The following is a 23,270-nucleotide window of genomic DNA, read 5'->3' as shown; positions in this document are numbered from 1 at the left end:
CATTAGATATATTATCAGGTGTTATTTTATATCTAATAATCACGTATCTAATTGTGTACGTTAAAATATTGCCAACTACACTGTAAGGCCTCCCCCCGTGTAAAATAGCCAATTCTTCTTGTCCAGCGCGTCCAATAAAATTGCACAGAATCGTGACATTCGGATTACGTCATTCCAGTTTGAACGTGGAAGTTGGAACAAACGGGATAAACAACGGTTAGTAGCAACTCCTAACATTGCGTTTATAGAACATGGTATAGTAAACTAAATCTATTTCATGTTTGAAACAAGATGTGTATGTTTAAGTTATTTGCAGTACATTATGGTGGTGAACAGATGTACAGTAGCGAATGTGTTTGAGTTGACTAACTGGAAAACGTGCTGCACATCACATTTTTGAAAGCGACGTACTTGCGCCTAACATCCGCTACCATTAAGCACATACACAGTTAAAACCTCATCGTTTTAAAAATTAGTGTCCTAGCAGGAACGGAGCGTTCGCTCCGTTACAACCTCCAATATAATGGAATTCTGTCAAGGAAAAAATGTAAATGTACCCTCACCCAAACATACTGCCTGGAATTATTGATATGTTTAACAAATAACAGTGCGATAAAAACTAACCTCTGGAAACGGTCTCCATGTCTTTTACTAAGTACTGAGTGCAGCTGTAACCGAAAGGGTAAGCATACGCACAAGCAAACCAATCTTCCTTTATGCAAGGAAGGGGAAGTTCAATTTAGATAACTTTCCCTTGTTGTGAATTTGTGGCAAGATTTTTCTGTTTCTCTATTGATATGATTGTCCCTATGTGCATGAAGGACTCCTCTGGCTGATTGGGCATGTGTAGTCGCTGAAGGGCACTCCTCAGACACAACGGCTGGGTAGCTCAGCTCTTACAGTGCAGGGTGAAGTGGTAGACAGGTGTGTAGGCTTTGGAGGGTCAGGGAGGGTGTGCTCATCTGCTCTCTCCAGAACTGACAGTGTGTGTGTACCAGTGATGAAGCATTGGATATTCCAAACTTGTTACAAAAAAAACAATCATTTTCAATAACCATTTCTTGAATACTTCTCACACATTATTGCATTCGAAGGCACTTTTCAAAAGAAAATGAATTCAGAGATTAAATGCAAGTCTGAGCTGAGTAACAAGACTGGATATGTTGATGTTCCCCAGGGAAGCCATCAATCTGCCCCATAGAATATATACCGTCTCTTTCTCAACCCAGATCAGGGTATCTGCTGCACCATATGTGAAATATCTACTTCCCCTGAGGAAGTGTTTGTGTGTGTGTCCGTGCGTCTGATTAACAGTATGATTATGGCCAGAAAAGCAATTAGCACTATATGTCTGTGAAGGGTTAATAAAAGTTGGTCTCTATGGAAATATGAATAATACATGAAAATAGAAATGATACTACAGTACAGTCCACCTGTGGTTGAAGAAGCAAAACTTTTTTATCCACTATAGTTTCACAAGAGTGATTCAGGAGGACAACTCCAGGGTAATGAAACAATGAGAACCCCACTACACACACACACACACACACTTCTCCAATCATAAAAGGGATTTGTTCTTATTATTATTTATGGAGATGAGAGTACAGTACGATATCCCCTCTTAGAACTCCGGTACAATACCGTTCAGGTCACACTTGCATGCCACCTTTCTCTTTTTTCAAAGTGAGGATGAATGTTTATCCACTTAAAAGTGGAACTAGTGCCCTCACCATCACAATAGATAATGACTTCTCAGATTGCCTGAGATGCCATGACAAACAAAGAAATCATTTCTGTTCTATCACCACATACATAGACCTACAGCAGCTTAAACAAATGAAAGAAAAGAAGAGATTAATTTCATTCCGGAGTCTCTCCTGGAACAGATAACATCTCAAATGGAATAGGAAACATCTTTCTTGCTGTTCCAGGCATCCCACAGACTTTTTGCAGCAGCTGTCATTTGTGTTTATTTAAGAACACCTGGAGTAGTTTCTTGGAAAATTAAACCCAGTACGTCTAACTTCCTGCACAATAAATGTCAGCTCTATCTGAACCAGCTGTATCCAAGATTGTTGTACAGCTCAGTTGTCCTTGGTAACAGATATTTGCTTTTTTTGTTGCAAATTTGCCTTCATGAACAGAGCGAATGGATTTCTGATTGACCGACTCTACCAGGTCTATCTGGGATTACCAAGCACGTTCTAACTGCAGCTATACAAACATGTTACAATCTAATGCCTGCTAGCTTTCCCAGAAATTAAATTATTACTATTATTTGTAACTATTAGTAGCAATTTAATTATGTAAATTGCTAATATGGCTAGCCTGTAGCTGTAGAACCAGAAGAGGAGCAATAATAACCCATGTAATGCATCAAACTTAGGCCAAATCCCACAGCAAACTTCTTAAATCTCTTTCAGTAGAACTCAGTCCAGTTTGGCATCTTATAGGCTATTTCAGATGTCTCTTGACAGCTGTATATGTAATAACTAGGATGTGGAAAAACTTCAAAGAATTCATAACCAAACAAAGGGCACTGCGTAGTGAACAGTCCCTCTCGCCACAGCTGTGATGAAATCACTTGAAAGAACAGTGGATCATAAGCTCTTTGCAACTGAAACTTTAGACCGATACAATTTGCATACAAGAATAGGCTCACCACTGAAGCTATGGTCACGCTGTGTCTCAATCCCTCTCGGTTCATCACAGAACACCTGCAGCAGTGGAAAGCTCATGCCAGAACATGTCATATTGATTTTTCCTCCGAGCTGAACGTCATATGGCGGAACATTCCACTTTCCCGTTCACAACAGTTAGACATCAATCCCCATCTTGTCCGTTGGCATCATTCTTTCCTTACTGATGGTTAAAGGTACAGGTAATAACACACATTCGTTGCTCTCATCTGTCTGCCATGGTGCACCACAGGGCTTTGTCAACTCTTTGTATGTTTTTGGCTGTCACTTCAATTAAAATTTATCACATCATTGAGTTGTGATGACGTAGGTATATATCAAATAAATCTTTGTTGACTTACAGATTAATCCAAGTGTAACTTTTTTTGTTTAACAGTTTAGCCAGATAATATTGCAGAACTTTGGGGGAAGCATTTTCACTTCAAACTTAATTACAATTGTTCTGAATCTTGACTACTCTACTACTCACTCTTGTGAAAGTTCCGTGAAATTTCATTATTTACAATAAAGGAGTCAACAAGGTGGGGCTAAAATGGGATCATTTTTGATTCCTGGTAAGATGGCCAATGTCCAACAGAAATCTTGCCTGGATTGACAAAGATACAATTCACAGTAACATTTTACAATTGCTAATACATTTTACTTGTCTGCTCATTGGAAGGTGCATTTTTCTGCACAGGCTGAGTAGGGAAAATCAGCAAATCATCCAGTTGTTACTTTGGTCCGCAAGTGAAAGTATAATACAGTTTTATGGAAGAGTTTAGCATAACCACCAGTATATGTAGAGTGCAGACATCACTGTCTGCTGAAAACTGAATCTAACATTTTTGTCACGCTTACTAAAGATGATTGTTTTGAGTGTGAGTGTTTCACACCAAAGGAGCGCTGTTGGTTTGATTTTTAGTCAGTGTAGCATTTGCCATGCTGACTGAATTGTTTTTTTTTTTTTTTCATAAGCCTTGTTTTGAAATTTTTCATATTTTTCACTACTTTTGATTATATGGTTGGAGCTATGTGTATATTTTTGTATTTCAAACTAAGTTGGTAAGAATGCTACTGGATTTCAGGTTCGTGGGAATACCGAATTAATCTTTCCAATTTTTATTTGTGTGATTCACTACTTTGAAGTGCAGTGGTGGCTAGTGAGGGTGTGGAAATGGAAGGACAGAAATAATTTTTGTCCAATAATTGGGGGGGGGGGGGTGCAGTGGGCGTGTGTGGGCGTCTCCTCAAAAGATTGGGGGGGCTGGAGTGAAGTTTTGCAAAAATCACCCCTAAAACGACCCCTAGAAGTTGATAAAAAATTTGAATTTGAATGTTCATCTTGGTAATTTTTTAGATGAAAAACATTGAAAGATGTGGCTAATTGTAATTAAAATCAAACAAAATTGAACTGTCAAATCGTTCCACTATTAGACCTTTGATCTTGATTTGCATACCAACAAGTTTCAAGATTACTAATGTGTGTAATTTGCAGAATTCACTGTATGTGCACAATAATGAATAATGAAGTAGATTCAAGAAATGCAAAAGTTTTAATTGAAGTGCATTTTTCTGAAGACATACTAAGGTCTTAAACTAGGCTAAGTGCATGAAAATAAATAGCAACATATACAGCTTGAATCTGTAGAGCAAAAAAAAGCACAAAAAATCTATGCAAAACTGATATTAAATTCTTCACTAATGGCCTATAAAACTCCATTGGAATGGCATGTCCTCCTGCTCCTTCGGGTGCCAATCGAATGGTCTCCCTCTCTGTGTCCTATTACTTTGTACTTCTCACCTCCTATCCTCCACCCCCCACTACCTCTTTTCTCCTACCCAGACATATGTAGAGGAAAGGAGGGGAGGAGACAAGTGGAGGAAAGGAGAGAACAGCAGACGATTGGGACAGCTTATCTTATTCTCTGGTATGAAAGCTGACATCCCCTAAAAATGTAGCACACAAAAAAATATTTTAATTTGGTTTTCATTTACAGTGTCTATTCATTTTGCGGTACTGTAGGTACTCTGTGGGTGTGTTGGGTACTCTCAGGCACATATTTTAAGAACGCCCCTGTGGTGATTGCTTCTACAGCTTACTTCCAAGAAGACTTCTCATTTCCTGTGTGTGGTTACGTTCATACTCTAATGACTGCTCCTTTGATGATACTCATATTCAATATTTATATTAAAAAGTGTTTTATTAGCAGGCTTCTTAAAGTTAATCCTACTGCTGTCCTACTACTACTGTTAATTTAAAATCAATTTGGCATATTTTGGTTTGGTGTACTAATTCACCAGTCTTTAATTTTGTAGTATTTTATTCATTCACAGTCATTAAGTTTTAAATGCCCATATACCAAGCTGGGTAGGGGGTTGGAAAGTTAGACACACCTGCCTGATTACACATTGGTGCAGAGAAGTTCCACAAAGCGCAGTAATGACATACTGGAGTATGTCAGCCAGGTGACCGCAGTGTGTAGGGAATTAAGCTCTCTCTCATTGCTATAGATGGGCCTGCTTTGAGTGCTTGACCTGAGACGGGACCCTCTCTTCATGTAGAACTGAACTCAATTGGCAGTGTCACTTTCCATCACAGGGCTAACTTGCTGTTCCCATTAAACACATATATCAGGTCAGGTCCACACTAGCACAGTGTTGTTTGTGTGTGTGCGTGTGTGCATGTGTGCATGTTCGTATGTGTTTTCAAGTGTGTATCTGTGTTTTGAACTCAAAGCACGTTTTGAAGCACTAGCATGACATGATACCCCAATTCACTTCACACAAAAAGGGGCCACATTTACTTGCATTTCTACCTGAGATATAAAAGTAAGAATGCCTAACAATTTGCTTTGGAGCCACACAGCACTAAAGAGTTGCTCATCACTGGCAGCATAATCAGATGCTGTGATATCTGGTTTTCTGTTGGAGTCCAACCAATGAAGGAATGCTCTGGTCTTACAGAATGTTTTTGGTATGATATTTTTCCCTCTGTGCCCAGAACAGAGCCCAGAAAGCCACATGTCTTTCTGTACAACTCTCCCACACTCTCCATTCCTTTTCTCACTTTATTAGTGCATTTTTTCCTTCACTGAGAATTGGTTTGCCTGCACATTTTTTTATCTTCCAAAAGGGAGAAGATACTAATACATTTCAATCACAAATTCTGTAGGCTTTTGCATTTTTTATTTAAAATAATAATAATAATAATAATCCATAAATTCATAAGCGGCTTATTCCTGTTCAGGGTCACAGGGGTGCTGGAGACTATCCCAGTATGCATTGGATGAGCAGCAGGAATAAACCCTGGACAGGTTGCCAATCCATCGCAGGGCGCACACCCATTCACTTATATCTATGGGCAATTTCCATATAGCCTAATCTGCATGTCTGTGGGAGGAAACCCACATGCAAACTTCACACAGAAAGGCCTTCTTGCTGTGAGGCGACAGCGCTGCCCACTGCACCATCGCTCAGCCATATAATAATAATAGTAATAATAAGAATAATAATAATACATCACTCTAGTAATCTTTCTAGTGGCTCCTCATCTTACAATGAAAGCTGTAATTACCAACTGTAGCTTTTGTGTTTCTGCAAATTAACTGTCATGTCTTGTCATGTCCCCAAAGTTGCAAAATGCCATCTGACTGAGCTACAGAGATGGGCTTACAGACGGGTATGAGAGGCATGGTGCAACAGGACATTAGATGTTGGACATCTCCAACCCTCTCCAGTTGGGTGTGAGCTCATTACAGCAAGTGAGAAGTGGGAACAGTGCCATCTAGTGAGAGACAGGAGAACTGAAGGGAATCTGGCAGCACAGTCACAGCCCGACAGTTGTGGAGGGTAGGGCTGGATTCGATTCCACTAAATGAATGTTTACAGTATCTCTTCCCATACATCATGAGGCCTGCTGACCTCAAGCTGTCCCCAATATCCTTGCATCAGACCTGTTAATACCCCAATAGATTTCGCCGGGAGGGACCGGAGTCATAATACATTTCAAATCAAATTGGCTGTAATAAATGAGCAGTCTTGTGACCTTGTGATTGATCAGCTGGTATAACAGCCTTGCCTGGCCATTAATATGAGATAATGAGTCATTAACAAACTCCCCCCTCTGCCCCCCAGAGCACCCCCGTCCCCCCTCTTCCCTTACTCCCCTGCTGTGGTCATATCTGGCATGTTCGGCATGCCTGCTTTCCAAAGTTTAATTGTACATAAACTGAAAAATCATGAAAAATTATTATGAGTTCAGTCCCCTGATCCATTACAGAGCACTTTGTGTTCTGATCAGTCACAGAACACGGCGAACCTCTCTTTCTCTTTATGTTGTGCTCCACTGCGAAACAAAATCAAACATTCCCCACGCACAGACACCGAAACACACACATATATACCCCACCTCACTCACACACACACACACTCCACCTCACCCCAATTATTTTCAGTGATTTTTGCACTAATTTAGATTTTGTCTTTGGGGCACTTAGAATAATTCATCCCTAAATGAAATTAAGCATGTCGAATTGCACTCTCATTATGTACTTTAATAATAATGTTCATATTCATAACAAATGAAGCCGGTCCTTGCATTTTGACATGGAGGGATGGTTTAAATATTCATTTTCAAGCTGTTTTCCATTCATTATGTTTTTATTTATGTATTTATTGTAAGCAATATTACTCTCCTCCTGTAGTTAATTTCATTTTCATTCAGTTAGATTTTATGATACAGCGTTTTGTCATATCTTTATGAAGAAATATTATAATTTGATTGTGTTTGTTCAAGAGGAAGTTTCATATTTATGCCAGCTAGTATGTGACTATACGATCCTGTTGTGAATTTATTCTTTCTTTTGAAACCTTGGATTGTTTATAGTAGATTGCATCCATTTCGATACTTAGCCTACCAAGAGAAGATTTGTTTTTAACTTCATAACAAGTGAATGGATCTGGTGGACCTGTGGTTGATAAACTCATAATGGATGTATCCAGCCAGTAGGCTTCTGTACGCACCTTTTTTTCTCTGAACTTCTTCCTGTTCTTCTGTAAAAAAATACTTTTTTCCCAGTCCTTGCTCAAAGACACAGAGTTGTTATTTCCAACATTGGTACGTCCTACCTGGATATCAAACCTGCAACATTTACCGTACAAGCAGTTATAGTTTCAATTTTGTTTCTATATTGATTCTCCCGGCCTAGACTGAGACACTGTAGAGAGTGGAACCTAAAGTGTACAGCCTGTCTACTCATGTCCACACTTCCTTATCTGGAATACAGTGCACCTTTAAATGGGTGGTTTGCTTCTACTGGACCACGTCTAGAAAGTGTCCTTTAGACAGTGATCGGAAAGATTTTAATTTGAAGTTACTTTAGAAAACCAAAATACCTTTCCACACTGGAAGAACAGTAAATGTCACAATAATTAAAATGACAGTCTCTGAAAGGTTTTAAGCACGGTAGTCTAATTATTTAAATTTTACAGTTTAAGATTCTTTAAAAAATGTTGAATGTGCAAATTGTTTTGAATGTTAGGTACTACTTAATTAAGGCATTACCACAATTCACCACAAATTATGAATTTTTTCTAAAGAAAATGGTATCAGCATCAAAATGAATTACACTCCAAAATGTGTGTGGGTGCAACAGATTTTGTTTCAGATTTTCTGAATGTTTCTGAAATGTTTGATGGCCTTGTGCACAACACATAATTTTGCAGATAATTGCTCGCAATATTACAATCTTTCTTAATAGTAGAACATCAAAACTGAATGTATTTCATTTTCATAAACCTCAAAAATGTTGAGAGGTATGTGAGGCTCTCGAGTATTGGGCCGCTTATATTACACTGTAGGTTTGCCCCAGGGCTATGTCATCATAGCCCTGGGGCATCATGAATAGTAGGAACAGTTGGCTTCATTATGCCAGGAGTTGGGCAGGTTCCATTTAGCCAGGTTTCCTCCAGTTACTGCTCCATCAGTTACTTCCAACAATGAGCCAAGTGCCTATGAGCTAGCAGTTTTCACCAGTGCATGATATGCCTCTCCACCAATCAGCACTAGGTCTTTTTGTAATGCTGTGTTGTATATAGTGAGGAAAATAGTCTCTAGCATGTAGACATTGATCAGAAAAGTGCACTCACTGTAGCTACTGTGCTGCATGAGTAGGGTCTGGATCAAACAGCAGTATATTGAGGTATATTGAGAGTTACAACTGGGTATTCAAGATTGTGGGCAAAAAGCGAGACAAACTTTTTAAAATGGTTTGTGTTTTGGTGTGAACCTAGAGAAAATCAAGCAATATACTGCCAGCATGTTTTCCCATATTACATTCTCCATATTCAATTCTATCATTCATTTTTGTTTTATATTGCATATTTGTAGAGGAATATCTTATTCTCTGTGCCCCCAGCTGAATCACTGTGTTTGCATAATTCAACAATGCTTCCTGCATCATAATGATGCATAGTACATGTAAGAATGAAGCTATCATGGAAACACTATGGTTACATTCAAACAAACTGCCCTAGCACTTTTTACTTGACTTTGAAAAACAAATTTAAGTACTGATGGTTCCTCATAACTTCACATAATTTGTCAGATGCTGTTATCCAGAGCAACTCACTTTCCTTTAACTGGACTTAATTGGCTAGTTATAGCCACTTAGACCCACTTATACACAGCCTAACTTTTTTGTGCAGGTGTTGATTTTCATGCCAGAAAGATACAAATAAAATGAACTAAAAATGGTGGTCTTGATGCCTTTGTCAATTATGAACAGAAATTCAGTTGTGTGTGGTACCAATGGCACTATAACACTAGACCAAGCATTATATGCACTTTGACTCGAGTAAGTTAGTCCAGATGGGGCATCTTTCAGCTCTGGCGGGCCAAAGTCCCACAGGCCTCTCGGTTAGCATCCGATTAACTTCAATGAAACAATTAAAAGTCGTGGCTGAATGAAAACCAGCTCATCTGATGGCACTGCTGATCAGCAGGACTGGAGCCTTCCACTCCAGGGACAATGGCATCTGGAAATGCAGCAATGTAATGCAATTCCGTGTCATTTTTAAATAATCTAATAGAATTTCTGTTATAATTGAATGCGTACCCAATCACAGATGTTAGAGAGATGTATGGTGGATGGGGTAGCCCACAAAAGCCTGGCCTCCCTTGTTCAGATAGCTGGAATTCACTGGTTGCTCTCCTTTTATGCGAGCGAATGCTGCCTCATTTACGCACCCGACAATGGAAACGCACAGCGGTGGAACGGGATTAACCGCATGATTCTAATCGTTACACCCGCTATGCGCTCATCGTAACAGTCTCACGCTCCGGTTACAGCTTTGAAAGTGTCATCGCTATCGGATGGCACTTATAAGAGCAGGATTTTTTATATTTTTCTAATTATTACAGGCAATCAACGTAAGAGCTACTGGAGAATACCATATCTGCCGAGGTTCATTCCTGGTTTATTGAATCGCTTTGTGAATTAATGTAACGTAATAAATAAAAGGCCTCTAATTTTAAAAAGAGGATAAGAAAAAGGACACCAGTGCTGAAATATTTCCTCTTTCCTTATTAAAACTGCTGTCAGAAATTAGAAATCCATTGTATTCAATGATAAGATATTTATTTGGGCCATAAAATTAGATCTCCCGCAGCAGGTTCTTTTCCAGACAACAGGGCACTATATTTAATCTCAGGAATACAATAGATGGCAAAAAAAGGGATAAGAGTGTCTGAATCCTGTATAATTCCACCCCAGCGAATGGCATTCTGTTACTGCAGAGGGCTCATCTGTTATAGGGGACATAATATGCTTATTAGCATAGCAAAAATGCTATTCGATATGCAGCTTTGAAGTCCCTACAAGAGATTAAAAAATATTGGCAAATATTGACAAAAGGATAGGCCAGGCAGCAGCCCGTCCAGAATATTGCATTCGTCCTCTCTTTTGCGGCAGCATAATTAAGTTGATTATCTGATATTTCAAAGGATTATGATCAGACCACCCTTTTTTTCATTGGAAGGGGGGTATCTTGGATCAGGGCTGTGTATTTTATTACTTATTTGTGCACATTTCCCAATGACATCAAGTTTAATTAAGATGATTATCATTCTATACTCTCAAATCCTCACCAGAGTCATATGCATTAAAAAAAGAAAAAAAAGAAAGGGCGTCTATATACAAACATGATTCCTCCCCATTACCACCCCATCCTCCATCTGAACTGCATGATTACTATAAGGAATAAAAAGGTGTTATGTAATAAGATGAGGATAAAGTAGGACAGTGAAGGAAATAAGGCGGGCTGTGATACATTTCCTGTGACATATTACAATTTTAACTCCCAGTGGAAACTTTCGGTTGAATTGAAGTCAGAGAGCAGGCATCTGATATTTAATGAAAATACATTAAAATAACAATTATTAAAATAACAAAGCATACCTATGCCCTGACTAAATAAGTGCAAATAAATGACTACATTTCCTGCAGTCCCTGCACATGAAGAAAGGGAATTGAAAAATAGCTTGACATAAAAGAAATGAATGGTTTCAAATATATAGCCTAATTCAAATTATATATTTTTTTTAAATCATGCATTTTGGATTGGTTTAAATGAAAATGCTATTTTTTACAAAGATTTTTAAATTATGATTTTCACAAAATAATATGGTAAAAGAATCCACAGCTAACTGAAAATCCCATACATTTTGCATTACAGAAGAACTGGGGTTATCAGGGAATTGATTTCAAAGATCGCTGTGAGGATGATTATGATGGCAATGACAATTATGATAATGATGATTAGGATGAAAATTATTTGTAGTCTATTTATATCTTCTATCCCTGCTAAATGGCATCTTTGTTTAGGGTAAGCATCTAAAAATGTCCTGCTTTGCCTGAAATTGTTTCTATCACCCTGAAAAAAAACATGCTTAGCCTGACAACATGCCCTGGTATGCTTATGAAACTGACCCAAAGTAATAAATAATTTGCTAAAATGGATCCTGCACATCAGCTGAGAGGAAAGGATTTATTTTGCCAATTAAAACTGGAGGATGGACATTGCCCGACTCCAATTTTGGCTCAGTCAACACAGGAACACTATTCTTTTACAGTAAGTACAGTGAGACCTTTAATTGACATGCCGTGTACTGCTTCCAAAATGCAACAGTTTGGACAGAACACTCAGATATAGTCAGAGGATAAGAGATGCTAGAAGGTTTAGTTCAATAGGCTTAAATACAGCCCTAGAAAGGCAATGGAAAGTCCAAAGACAGCAGCCAATGGTCATTAGGTCTGAGTGACATAAACCCACCCTATGCCAGGACAAAAGAAATTAAGACCAAGGTCATTATCAGTGAGAGGACTTGCACACAGAGGTATAGATTCCAGAATGGGACCCATTTCTTTTAGCATCCAGGCTATGAGGGCTCTTTGTTAGTGCTATCGGAGTGGAGAGACAAAGCACATGCTTGTGCTCCATTGCTTATCTCTTTGTACCATCGTGCAGCACACTTTCCAGTTGCTTGATTTTCACTGCTTTAGTTTGACAACAAGAAAACTGGGCATCTTAAACAGACCTGGGGAGAACGGTGCAGAGATAAGAGTGGCATTGTGTGCCACCATGGGGGACTCCTTTTATTTCAAAATGGTGGAGTGTGTCTTCCTGGTGGCCACTATGACAATGTCTTTGTGCGGGTGGGGTTTTGGGGGAGGGGAGGGAATGGGAGGCCTGAGGAATTATGGCTGCTGGATCAAGATTTCTCTGTTGCGTCCAGACAAGCCGTCTCACACTCACTTTGTCAGATGAAGACACTTTCGCTCTTTAAAAGACTACAGGTTCAGCGTGTACATATTGTTAATAACCCCCTGCCCCAATGCACAAGTAGCCGGGCACAGACATGCACGGCCTGCACCCACACACCCATGCACTCGCACACACGCGCGCACACACAAACCCCAGACAGCAAGCAACTCCGGGCCAGATGTGCGGCGAGACCGGCCCGGCGGTGCTGACCCCGGCCAGAATCGGCCCAAATCCGGCTCAGAGTCACTTGCTATCTGAGACACACACACACACACACACACACACTGCTATAATAAAAAGCATAGGTGGTGGGTTGGCCCGCCTGTGGCTGCAGAGCAGAGTGCTTCTCTGTATTCTTCCCAGGGGTTCCTGATCATTTTACGATGGGCTGTTTGATATGCTGCCAGTTCTAATGCTGCCAGTGTAATGTCCCTTGTCAACTGTGATAAACTCATAAATCTATCATAGAGATTCACCTTAAAAACTTTCATTACAAAAATGATCTTTAATTCAGGGGCCAACAGGCAGGATACTGAACAGAGTACTTGGGGGAAAATGCATTTTTGTCTCAGTTCTGGACCAAGGTGTGTGGGGGGGGGGGATTGTGTCATGGCCCACCCCATGTGTACATAACAAAGACTTATGTTCTATGATCAGTGAATTTAATTTGAAGTTATTGTGCAATACTCAAATCTACATCTGGTTGCTATATTTTATTAAAATAATGCTTATTAATGAGAAGTCAATTTGAGGTCAAAGCTGAATTGTCTAATCAGCTTTCAGTATTATTACATATTAACCTGTCATTGACTATTGAGTGTGACCCATAAAGAATACAAAAACACAGGTACAAGCTTTTATGTAACAGTGAATTTGATTGCTAGATTCCATCCTGCTCTGTGCATTCACAGTTGTCCTTTCACTGATGTAGCCATCTCTGAAACAAGCTAACGTTAATATAAATGTGAAGCTTAAACAGAGTGCTTAAAATGTCTTCACATCACATTCACATGGTAAGCGAAGGTGAGGATTCAGCCCCCTCAACAGCTTAACCCTACTACTGTTCTTAGACCCCGATGCCAGCAAATCAATGACGAGCGGACATGTAGGCTAGCTAACTAGCATTCATAAACAATCTGACCAAAAGTACCTGGAGTGAAATGCTACATTTAACCCCATGGGTAGGGAAAAAACTAACGGTGGGGGGTACACCAAACAGTCTTAATAGCTTTAAAAGTTAACTTAAAGTAAGGCAATTCAATACAATTATCAAGATGTTGACTTTCTGGTTGGTGACATTGGTTTTGTGTTACTGTCCATTGTGGTCCATCAGTTGATGCTAACTACAAGATCAGTTAATGTCACTTCATGTACAGGTTAACTTACTCAAACTTTCTCTTGCATACTGGCCCTTATTTTAAGCTCCTGATACTCTTTTCTGCTCCCATCAGTGCTTGAATTGTGCTGATACTCACTTTTGTTTTTTGCCCATGTAGCGTAAGGCTACTTCTTATTGTGTACTGCCACTTGTTAATGGATTTAGGTATGCATGCTATAGTTATTTACCACAATAAGACCATTCGTTTTGGGCTGCCTGTTTGTATTTGTGAACTTTTACCACTAAAATAAAGGTAAATTCTTATTGCCCTGTTTAAGGGATTATAATTCAGACAGCAGCTGATGCCACAGGATACATTCACTGGATTTAGAATTCTGAGCGTATCCACTTGATGTGATTTACAAACTGCTTGTAGATTACTTCTTGTTAAACGACTTTGACTTGCTTGACCCAACAATAGATTCCAGTAAATGTTGGCCGCTGCAATGCAACCCGCCTTTTCAATGTTATAGCTTGGTGCAAAAATGGAAAGTTCCAGAACGGACTGGTACGCCATACTGGAACTTCTACAGTTTGCGCCTATGAGTACTGGCACTGCCCATAATAATAATAATAATATTTTTTTAGATAACTGACAAGTTCCAATGTGTGAGAAAAAAAGAGAAAAAACTATTGTCCACATGTGCACCCCACAGCAATGATGTTTATTGGAATACATGGGCAGATAAAGTTTATAATCCTCAACCACTGAAGTATAGCTCCTTTAAAGCAAAATCTGCATGTCGCTTTAGTTGCATACGGTATCCTCTCATAAATAATGAAACATTTATTAAATTATCTTGCTGTGTTTTTTATTCACTTTTTTAATCGTGCTTCTTTTTGCCAGAGCAGGCCACCTTCATCCCTGTACTCTTTCCGTCACAGGTAGCCTGCCAGACTCAACGCTGAGCTCCAATTAAATTTCCAAGGTGAGTGGAAAGACCGGGCAGTGGAGGCAGTGTTTGGAGGTGAATGAAATGCAAAGCAGCCTAATACAGCGAGACAGGCTTAATTAGAACTATTACAGGAGAGCTGGTAGGTGCGGGCAGGATCAGGGGGTCATCCCCACAGCCTCGCAAGAAACAACTGCATGATTAATGAAAACAAAAAAAACTGATGACCGCACAACTTTAAGGAGAAAGGGTAGAGGGGCGCACCAACAAAAACAAATCACTAAGTTGAGATGGCCCAGGAAATTGATCGCCAAAGATAAATGGACAAAATGCCAACAGGAGGGCCTTTGAGGTAGCAAGGAGAGAGGACAGCCGATGTGTTTACTCTGGGGCTCTTAAATTCAGAAAGCAGCGCTCTGCCACAGGAACTGGAGGCATTGTGGAACCAAGGTTTACAAGCACTCTCCCTGCACAATTCTGCACACGAAAAGGCAGCTGCCAGACAAATGAACTGCCTGTAACAAATGTGCAGGTTTGAAAACAATGAAATGACGGGATGCCAAAAAAATCTTGTTTGAAAACACACTGACAAAAATTTTGTTGAACTACAAAAGCATTCCAGAATAGGTTTTTTATATGAAGTATGCACGCCAGGCTTTGGAAGCATCCCTAGTTCAAAAATAAAGTGAAACCGCCCCATTGATTTTCATCCTGCACTCTTTCACATGCTGTTGCAACCCACAATTCAAAATGGGTACTGATGGATACCATTTGAGATCGGTCAACACAAATGAGTGACACACTGTGGGTGTGTGTGTGTGTGCGCGTGATTGTGTGTGTGTGCAAATGTGAAGCATGTTTCCTTCATTCTCAGCACTGTTCTCTTTTAATTTCTCTCGCTCACATACAAGCACACACAAAAAGTCCAGTGGTGAAGTACCTGAGGAGGATGATGGGGTGAGAGAGTCAGTACATTGAATCATTGAGATGTTCAGACAGTCTTGTCAGCCCCAGTTTCAAATAGGAAATTACACGGTGGAAAAACTCCCTGGGAAAAATTGTCACCATTATTGCTTTTCCTCTCCAATTGCTGAGATCAGATAACAGGTGCCCATCTCCGAGCCCTAAAAAGACACAAAAATGGTTCAAACAAAATTTTGAATCTAGAGCTGCAAATCTACCTTTTGGGGTTATAGACTGATTAGGTACAGGATGGGCCAAGAATCTGTAACCTTGCAGCTTCAAGTCTAGACGATGACATTAGCTTACTATGAGCCCCTCGTTGCTGCACACACTTGCCTGTTCCCATCAAGCATAAGATGAGTTTGAAAACCAATTAAGCAAAGATATTAGGTATTGTCAGTGAGAGGCTCAGCTCTTTTTTGATCTGTGCTCGCTCTTGTCTTTGGTACTGTGTGGCCTGTACTGTGGAAAACCATAGACAAGGTACTTCAGCTGCAGCGCTCTTTGTGTGGGTTGCCGCGGGAACAGTGACAAATCAAGAAGCACACTTGACAAAAATGGTAAAAACAGCCAATTTGATTAATTTATGCTGTTGGAATGAGTACTTAATTAACTGAACATTTTTTTTTTTTTAAACCAATGGATTTTTAATGTATTTATTATAATTTTGTATCAGCATTAGTCACAATAGTATTTTCCTTTTGAAGGCGAAGCACAAGGATTATTATTAAGAACAACAGTGGGGGGAACAGAAAGGCTGTCCTTGGGTAAACCATTGACTTCATCTGAAAGAATAATACTTCATTATAAGTCCTTCAGTAGCCATCACTTATCACCTTGTTTCAGCTGTCAGATATAATTCTGTGTGACCAAAGGACATGGGCATGCAGTCAATCTAAAGGCCAGCTCCCAGACTTACCTCTTAACTGATTAGAGAGGGACTGCAGGAGACAGCAGGCAGTGGCTACGCTTAGTTTGATTTTGATCTTTCATGATTATCGCAGAAATGCTAACATTGCAGAAGTAAGCAGAGCATTGAAACACTGAGCACTACAGTTGTTATAAACACTTGGATCAAAATCAAAATGGTGGTGCTATTGAGTCTTTTAGAGACTTAAAACTTTCTGTAGTGTTCTGAAGTTTGTCATCTGGAACATATAACTCTACCTTATGTTTTGCCTCCATCTTGTATTGGCCACATTTTGGAATGCTATTACCAATTTTCCTCTGTCCCTTGTTTTGGCCTAACCACATGAATGAGACTTATCAACTTGGCAGATTGTTTGACAGTATGTAACATGATTATTATGTCCATGTATCGCTGCTTGCAGCAATATTTATTATTGTTTTGGCACAGTAACATTTTAACTGTCACTTCCACTCCCTTTCCTGCCGACAAACACCTGCATCACCAGAGGTTTCTGACATCCTGTGCTTCTCTGCAACCTCCCTTGACACACAAACGCACATTACTTTTTAGTTTTCCACTCACACACACATACACACACACACACACACACATACATTCATATACGTGTGTGTGTATATATATATATATATATATATATATATATATATGAACAGCTGGAGTTTTGGTTATCTGTTTAGTCCATCCTCTTTGAATGCGTGCTGTGCTTCCACACTTGAACACTCTTGAACATGGTGTCCTCCCCTAAAACGGCTGTGGAAGAACACCAGCGACACATGAGCAAATTCCCGCTGTTCCGAGCCCCCAGTGCCTCTGATACTGGGCTGTGTATCAGCTGGCCATTGATAGTGCCCTCTGATTAATTACCTGCAAAATCATCTCAACCCATGCTAATGAAACAGCTGGCCGCAGTGCAAAACCAAAGTAGTTTCTACCTAATCAAAACATAGTCTCACGTTCGCTGATTGACAATACTGGCAGCTGTACAGCACCTGTTACCATCAATACAGAATTATACAAGAAATTTACATGCATGCACCCTGTCCTGGGGTTTCTGTTGATCCTTTTAAATAAAATTAGGAGCAAGGATTATGTATACAAAAGAAAAAGGTCTCTCTGTTTTTTCCTTTCTCTTAAGATCATTTTAATCACATTAGCCTCGCATCATGTGCTCAGTGACAACATTTTTACTGTTCTTGAAAGATAAACAGATGCCCGGAAAATGGATTCCATAATGCATTACGGGTTTTGTCATTTGTGAATGTATGAGTTCCTGAAATTTTTGACCTTATTTGGTCAGCTCTTACAGCAGTCCCCCATGGTTGTAGTTTTACTGCATTGGCCATCCCTCAGCTACACATTATAAACATATTTTTTTGCCTTGATTCTTCTACGATCTATTCTGTGCCGTGCAGCACATACAGAATCGAAATAGCAATGATGTAAAGGGCATTGGTGGTCTGAACAAATGATGAAGCACAAGCACAACTCCAGTGTCCTGGCAACAACAGGCAAAGCGAGAGCGAAGAAGGAGCAGGATAGAATTCACAAGAAAAGGCTTTCTGTGAAATCCCACGATCTCTGGCCAGATCTCAGTGCTACCTCTCAGATTCCCTTTCAGTTTAAATAAATCCTCCTTGGTTTCTCTTCTGATATCCTCAAGTCACCCATACAGTTCCACTTGAACTTTTAAAAGATGCCTCGTCTGATGTGCACAGTCAGAGAATTCAAGGCTCGTAATTAGACACTGGTTAAGCTTTTGAGTTGTAGGAGGTTTTCAACTGGCAACCAAAAAAAAAACCGTCTGCTACAGCCCTGGTCCCAGATGCAATGGGATTTTAACTGGATTTGCCAGCCTGTTTTCAGTATTCATCATTTAGACGTTTTCCATCAATGATCTTAATGGCAGTGGACAATATTAATAGCAGCGCATCAACTCAGAACAAATCTTATTGATTGTAATTAAATTATAAATCTAATCATTGATTCTCAACAAACAAATCACTTTGCGCAACCCACAGAAGCCAGTGATTGATAAGTTAGTCAAGTAGAATGGGATATTATAATAATGATCATGATCACTTTTATCTCCATAGTGATTGCTGTTGAAAATCTCCTGATCAGTATACAGACTATGCATTTCTCACATTAGAGCAATATTTGGATTTCCTATCACTGAACATGGTATGGGGTTTTGTTTCTGATATTCAAGCTACATTATTGTTTAAAAAAAAAATGGAAATGGATCAGTACATCCTGTGTCATGCTGTTTATAAAAAGCCTTAACATATTATGGTCTATCTATACCTGTTCATCCCCTTAATGATCATGTCATTGTCATTGAGACCAAAAAAGAAGAAAAGCCATTAATGGTTATTACTATCTTCTTTGAACCACAGAGATGCTTTTCTATGCTTTTATAAGGGCAGTGGGTGCCTTGTGACATGTTACAACCTCCAAATATTTGAAAAAACATATGCATTGCTAAACAAAATGTATCTTAACCTGCATATATACCCGTGCAGCTTATATCACATTTGGGTTATAAAAGCACTTTTTATAGAAAGTCAAACAATTAAAAGTCCAAATAATACCAAGGATCAAGAGGCCCTGTAGTTCAAATTCATCTTTGACTAATTTTGTTGAGAAAATTAATTGTTGCCCTTTTACATAATAAATATATTAATGTACGGTACTAAATTAAATCGAAATGTTACAAATATAGTTTTAACTTGCACCAAATTATTAAAATTCCCACATTTTTTTCAAACGGGGGGGGGGGGGTACTGGTGCCTATCCCAGCGTGCATTGGGCGAGAGGCGGGAATGCACCCTGGACAGGTCGCCAAGCTATCGGAGTTTTGTATATATGTAGAGAAGAAAATAGAATATTATTTTTAATATGGGGGTAGACAGTGTTATTGCCTATGCAACTTTACTTTTCACCTGTCAGACCTTTCCTGTGGCTTTGAACCAGCTGTAACCAACTATATCATTCATATATCTGTTCTCTCTGAAATCAAAGATGGTGTGCTTGACTAAAACAGTGAATTACACCATCAAATATATATTTTCTACAAAAAGTAAGATGAAAACACCGTAGTAGTTAATGACAAAACAGCGTATGATGATGTATGAATTTAAGTGCTCACAATTCCCGGGAACTCAGCTTGAGTATTGGAAGCGTAGCTTTTGAGACTGGCATGCAAACATGAGCGCTTACACAAGCTGTCTTGGATGCTATTTATAGAGACTGTTTTGACAAAAGATAGGACAAGGGCCCTGTGCTTGGTTATTGCGCTTTATGGTTTAATGCCATCATTGTCGATTTGACAAGCTGATAGATTGTTTTTCTCTCCTGCCTGTCTTTTACGCTTGGCTGTGTTTCTTCACCACTGCCACCCCCCCCCACACACACACACACACATACACACACATGACAACACTGAACAATGAAATCCGAACAATGTCTTCGGCTGGTTTGTCTCACTCCGTTCCCACTCTGCTCTGAAGAATCTTTCAGGAGGAACAGATATCATTATCCGAAAGCATAAAAAAATAATTACGTTGACAGCTTCACAAAAACTCAATGCCAAGCAGGGCGAGGAAGATATATACGGCTGTAGGATCGAATGGACTCTGTACAACCCCTTACTGTTGTATTGTGCACGCGTTGTTGTGCACATATCATAAACCTCCATTGCTCTCCATCTTTGCTGGGCTTCCAGTCATATCTGTACATCTGCTGTGTTAATGATGCCCTTCCCATCATGATGAATGACTGGGAAAATGGCAGACTTATCCTTGGCAAAATCTTCAATGGGGAAAGAATGCCGATAGAATTTCAAATAACCACAACAAATTGCCAAGAATTCACCCAACAGAGATACATTTATGAATACCATACTCTATCCCTAAATAGAGAAGCCTTATTTGTACATTCCTACATACAGATGTCAAGGAAGCCTACCTGCTCCATTTTAGTTGCCATATGTTTGACATGCAAGCCCTTGGTGTTAAAATGATTAAGAGCATTTTTTTTGTCATGTGATCCACGGAATGCTGTAATTATGCATGCTTGTCATCACTGTAAAACCAAGGTCTTTCGTGTGAAGAGTTTGAGATGAGTCAAAAGGTTGACCAGAGACAATCATTTCTGAAAAACAGAGAACATTTTCACACTTGTGCATTTAATATTAGAATATAGGCTACTGTACTTGCCATTTAAAACAATGCAAGCCCTGCACATTAGCTGTCATTGAAATACATGAGATCTTCGGAACTTGCTGTGCGAGTGGGACTTGTTCCTCAGTGTGGAAGTCTCGTGACTCTGGTGAACGATGAGATGTCCACAGAGCAGTTGAGTTGATGCCCAACGATTAGAGGAGCATGAAACTGAATTTCTCCACGTCAGATCTGAACCCAAACAAGCCTTTGTGGAATAGTCTGTAATACCAAATGAAACAGTAAAGCTACTACACGAGTTTCTCTGCTAAGGCAAGTATAGGGAGATATTTCAAAGGCGCAATAATTTCAGTCACTGCTAGCTCTGGCCAGCTTTGATGCCACATCAGGGAATATCTTCGAGCACTTAGAGCCGTGAGAGAGAGAAGAAGAGCAGTGTCTTAGTCTTACTCTGGTCTGAGACATCACAGGACACTGCAAGCACAGTGTTCAAAAGATTAAATGGTTTAATGTCCAAAGCATATTATCAGCCAATGCTGAAGGGCAGGAGACTACGGATCAACATTCTGACATAAAACCAGCAGCACAAAACTTTTCTGGATGAACAGATGAAAATCACCTGCCCCTGCCATGAAGGCTACTTCAACAGTTACAAGGACAATATGCCCATATGCATAATATATAATATATTATGCCACTGTGTTTCATAATTATGCTGAAAAAATGTGTGTGTGTATATATATATATATATATATATATATATATATATATATTCAGCATTTCTTTTTACATCCATTTAGATTTTTTCTTGTGTGTAAGTAGTGCCCGTTAATTTGTCATATTTTAAAAAGCAATTTAACATACTTGAATGAGTAAAGCTTACTCAAAGATGACATTTGTTTAATGCAATATAAAGCAATGTAATGGCCCTGGCAACAGCAAGCAATTCTGTCATAATAAACACATTTTTTAAATAAAGCACTTTTGTCACCGCAGTAGGAGAAAGGTGGGAAGGAAAATGTCAACATATAAGGAGCGACCTAGAATATATTACACATGGGGCCGTGGAGAAAAAGAAATGTTGAGAAACATTGATGTTGAGTACACAACAATGATTACATTCTCGGGACCAACAATTACAATTTTTGAGTTTCGTTTGTTAATAATTTGCTACTTATTAAAGTAGTAAAGTTAAGTTATCTTACATTTTCTGTGTATTAGAAATTTTTATGTTTGGTCAGTAAGAGGTTTACTCAATCCACCATGAAAACCTGAGGAAAGGCTCAAACAGTGTGCAGGAAATTTGAAACAAACTTATTATTTTATAAGGTTATTTATTTTATAAATAATATTTTATATTATTTTATACTAGGTTATTTCAGTGCCAATTCAAGAATTGTTTTAAAATGTTGAAGCATTAACTTTACTCAGACAAATTTAGGGATTTTGTATGTCTGCAGGTTTACAGACTATGCTTGAAATGTGTACTGAAATACTGTATTGAAATACATTGTAATACATTGATGATATATATTTTTTTAAACTGAAATTTTGATCTTATATTTTTCAAACACCCTAAGAACTTCCTACCATTTTAGTGAAGAACTTCACTACCTTCTTTAGTTTTAATCGTTATTTGTTTGTTTCAGGTAATGTATGACTTCTGTGAAGCGCAATGGAATGTTTATTATTCATGCGCTTTGTCATTTTATTGGTCCTCTTATTTGTGCATGAATACAGTTTTATGAGCTATCACATTAAAGCTTTTGTGCCATTATCTTGAATGCTATTTCACTGGCCCCTGAAATGGTAGCTTTAGGATCGTAGGTTATCCATTTACCTTAATTTGCAGCTTTCTCTACAAATTGTCCTAATAAAGAAGGAAGTGTTTGCTTAATGCTTTAGCTCCTTTTATTGCAGGCTATTACTGTGTAGCAGGAAAGGAACCATAAATTCTGTTTTAATTTGATATTACTTTATTTAAAAAAGAAAATGTTTGTTGCTTAGAGTCCCTGATTTGAAGGGATTTTTTGGGGGAGGGAAAAGCAAGGACTTGAAAAATCTTTCAAGAGCCATGTCAGTATACCCCCTCCAGGTGTTCAAGACACATATACTGACTATATAACTTTCCATTAAGTCTGTGACTTTTGTGAGACGATTAACTGTCTGTAATACGTTCTGTTGTTAAACCTATCCAATAGGTCAGTGACTTTAGAACATTCACTGGGATCGTCTGAGGCCGCAAAAAGTGACAAACAGATCAGTTCCCTCAGTTTTAAAGGACATAATTGAAAACACACAGGTGTGTCAATAACAACCTGGCTGATGATGGAGATGATGAACTATATAGTTGCACCTTTCTACAATGATGTTTAATAATGTAAAAATTAGATTTTAAATAATCAATACTTTTGATTTATA

At 38.9% G+C, this 23,270-nt stretch overlaps 1 protein-coding gene across 16 annotated transcripts in view; it reads left to right on the top strand.

The window, feature by feature from the left end:
• Positions 1–99: 99 nt before the first annotated feature.
• gjb9b (gap junction protein beta 9b) overlaps positions 100–23,270 on the top strand; it is an 81,244-nt gene continuing 58,073 nt past the window's right edge. For 3 of the 16 annotated variants that reach the window (XR_010331903.1, XR_010331905.1, XR_010331898.1), the window contains exons 1-3: positions 100–216; positions 4,525–4,609; positions 14,767–14,810. The gene's annotated coding sequence lies outside the window, so the exon portion shown is untranslated. Of the gene's footprint in view, positions 217–4,524; positions 4,610–14,766; positions 14,850–23,270 lie in introns of all 16 variants that reach the window. The other 13 variants (XR_010331902.1, XR_010331894.1, XR_010331904.1 and 10 more) reach the window with 11 other exon arrangements.

This window comes from Anguilla rostrata, chromosome 8, assembly GCF_018555375.3.
Source record: "Anguilla rostrata isolate EN2019 chromosome 8, ASM1855537v3, whole genome shotgun sequence".
Taxonomy (NCBI): domain Eukaryota; kingdom Metazoa; phylum Chordata; class Actinopteri; order Anguilliformes; family Anguillidae; genus Anguilla; species Anguilla rostrata.
Note: the sequence above shows the minus strand (reverse complement) of the source record. Positions and strands in the feature narration are given on the sequence as shown.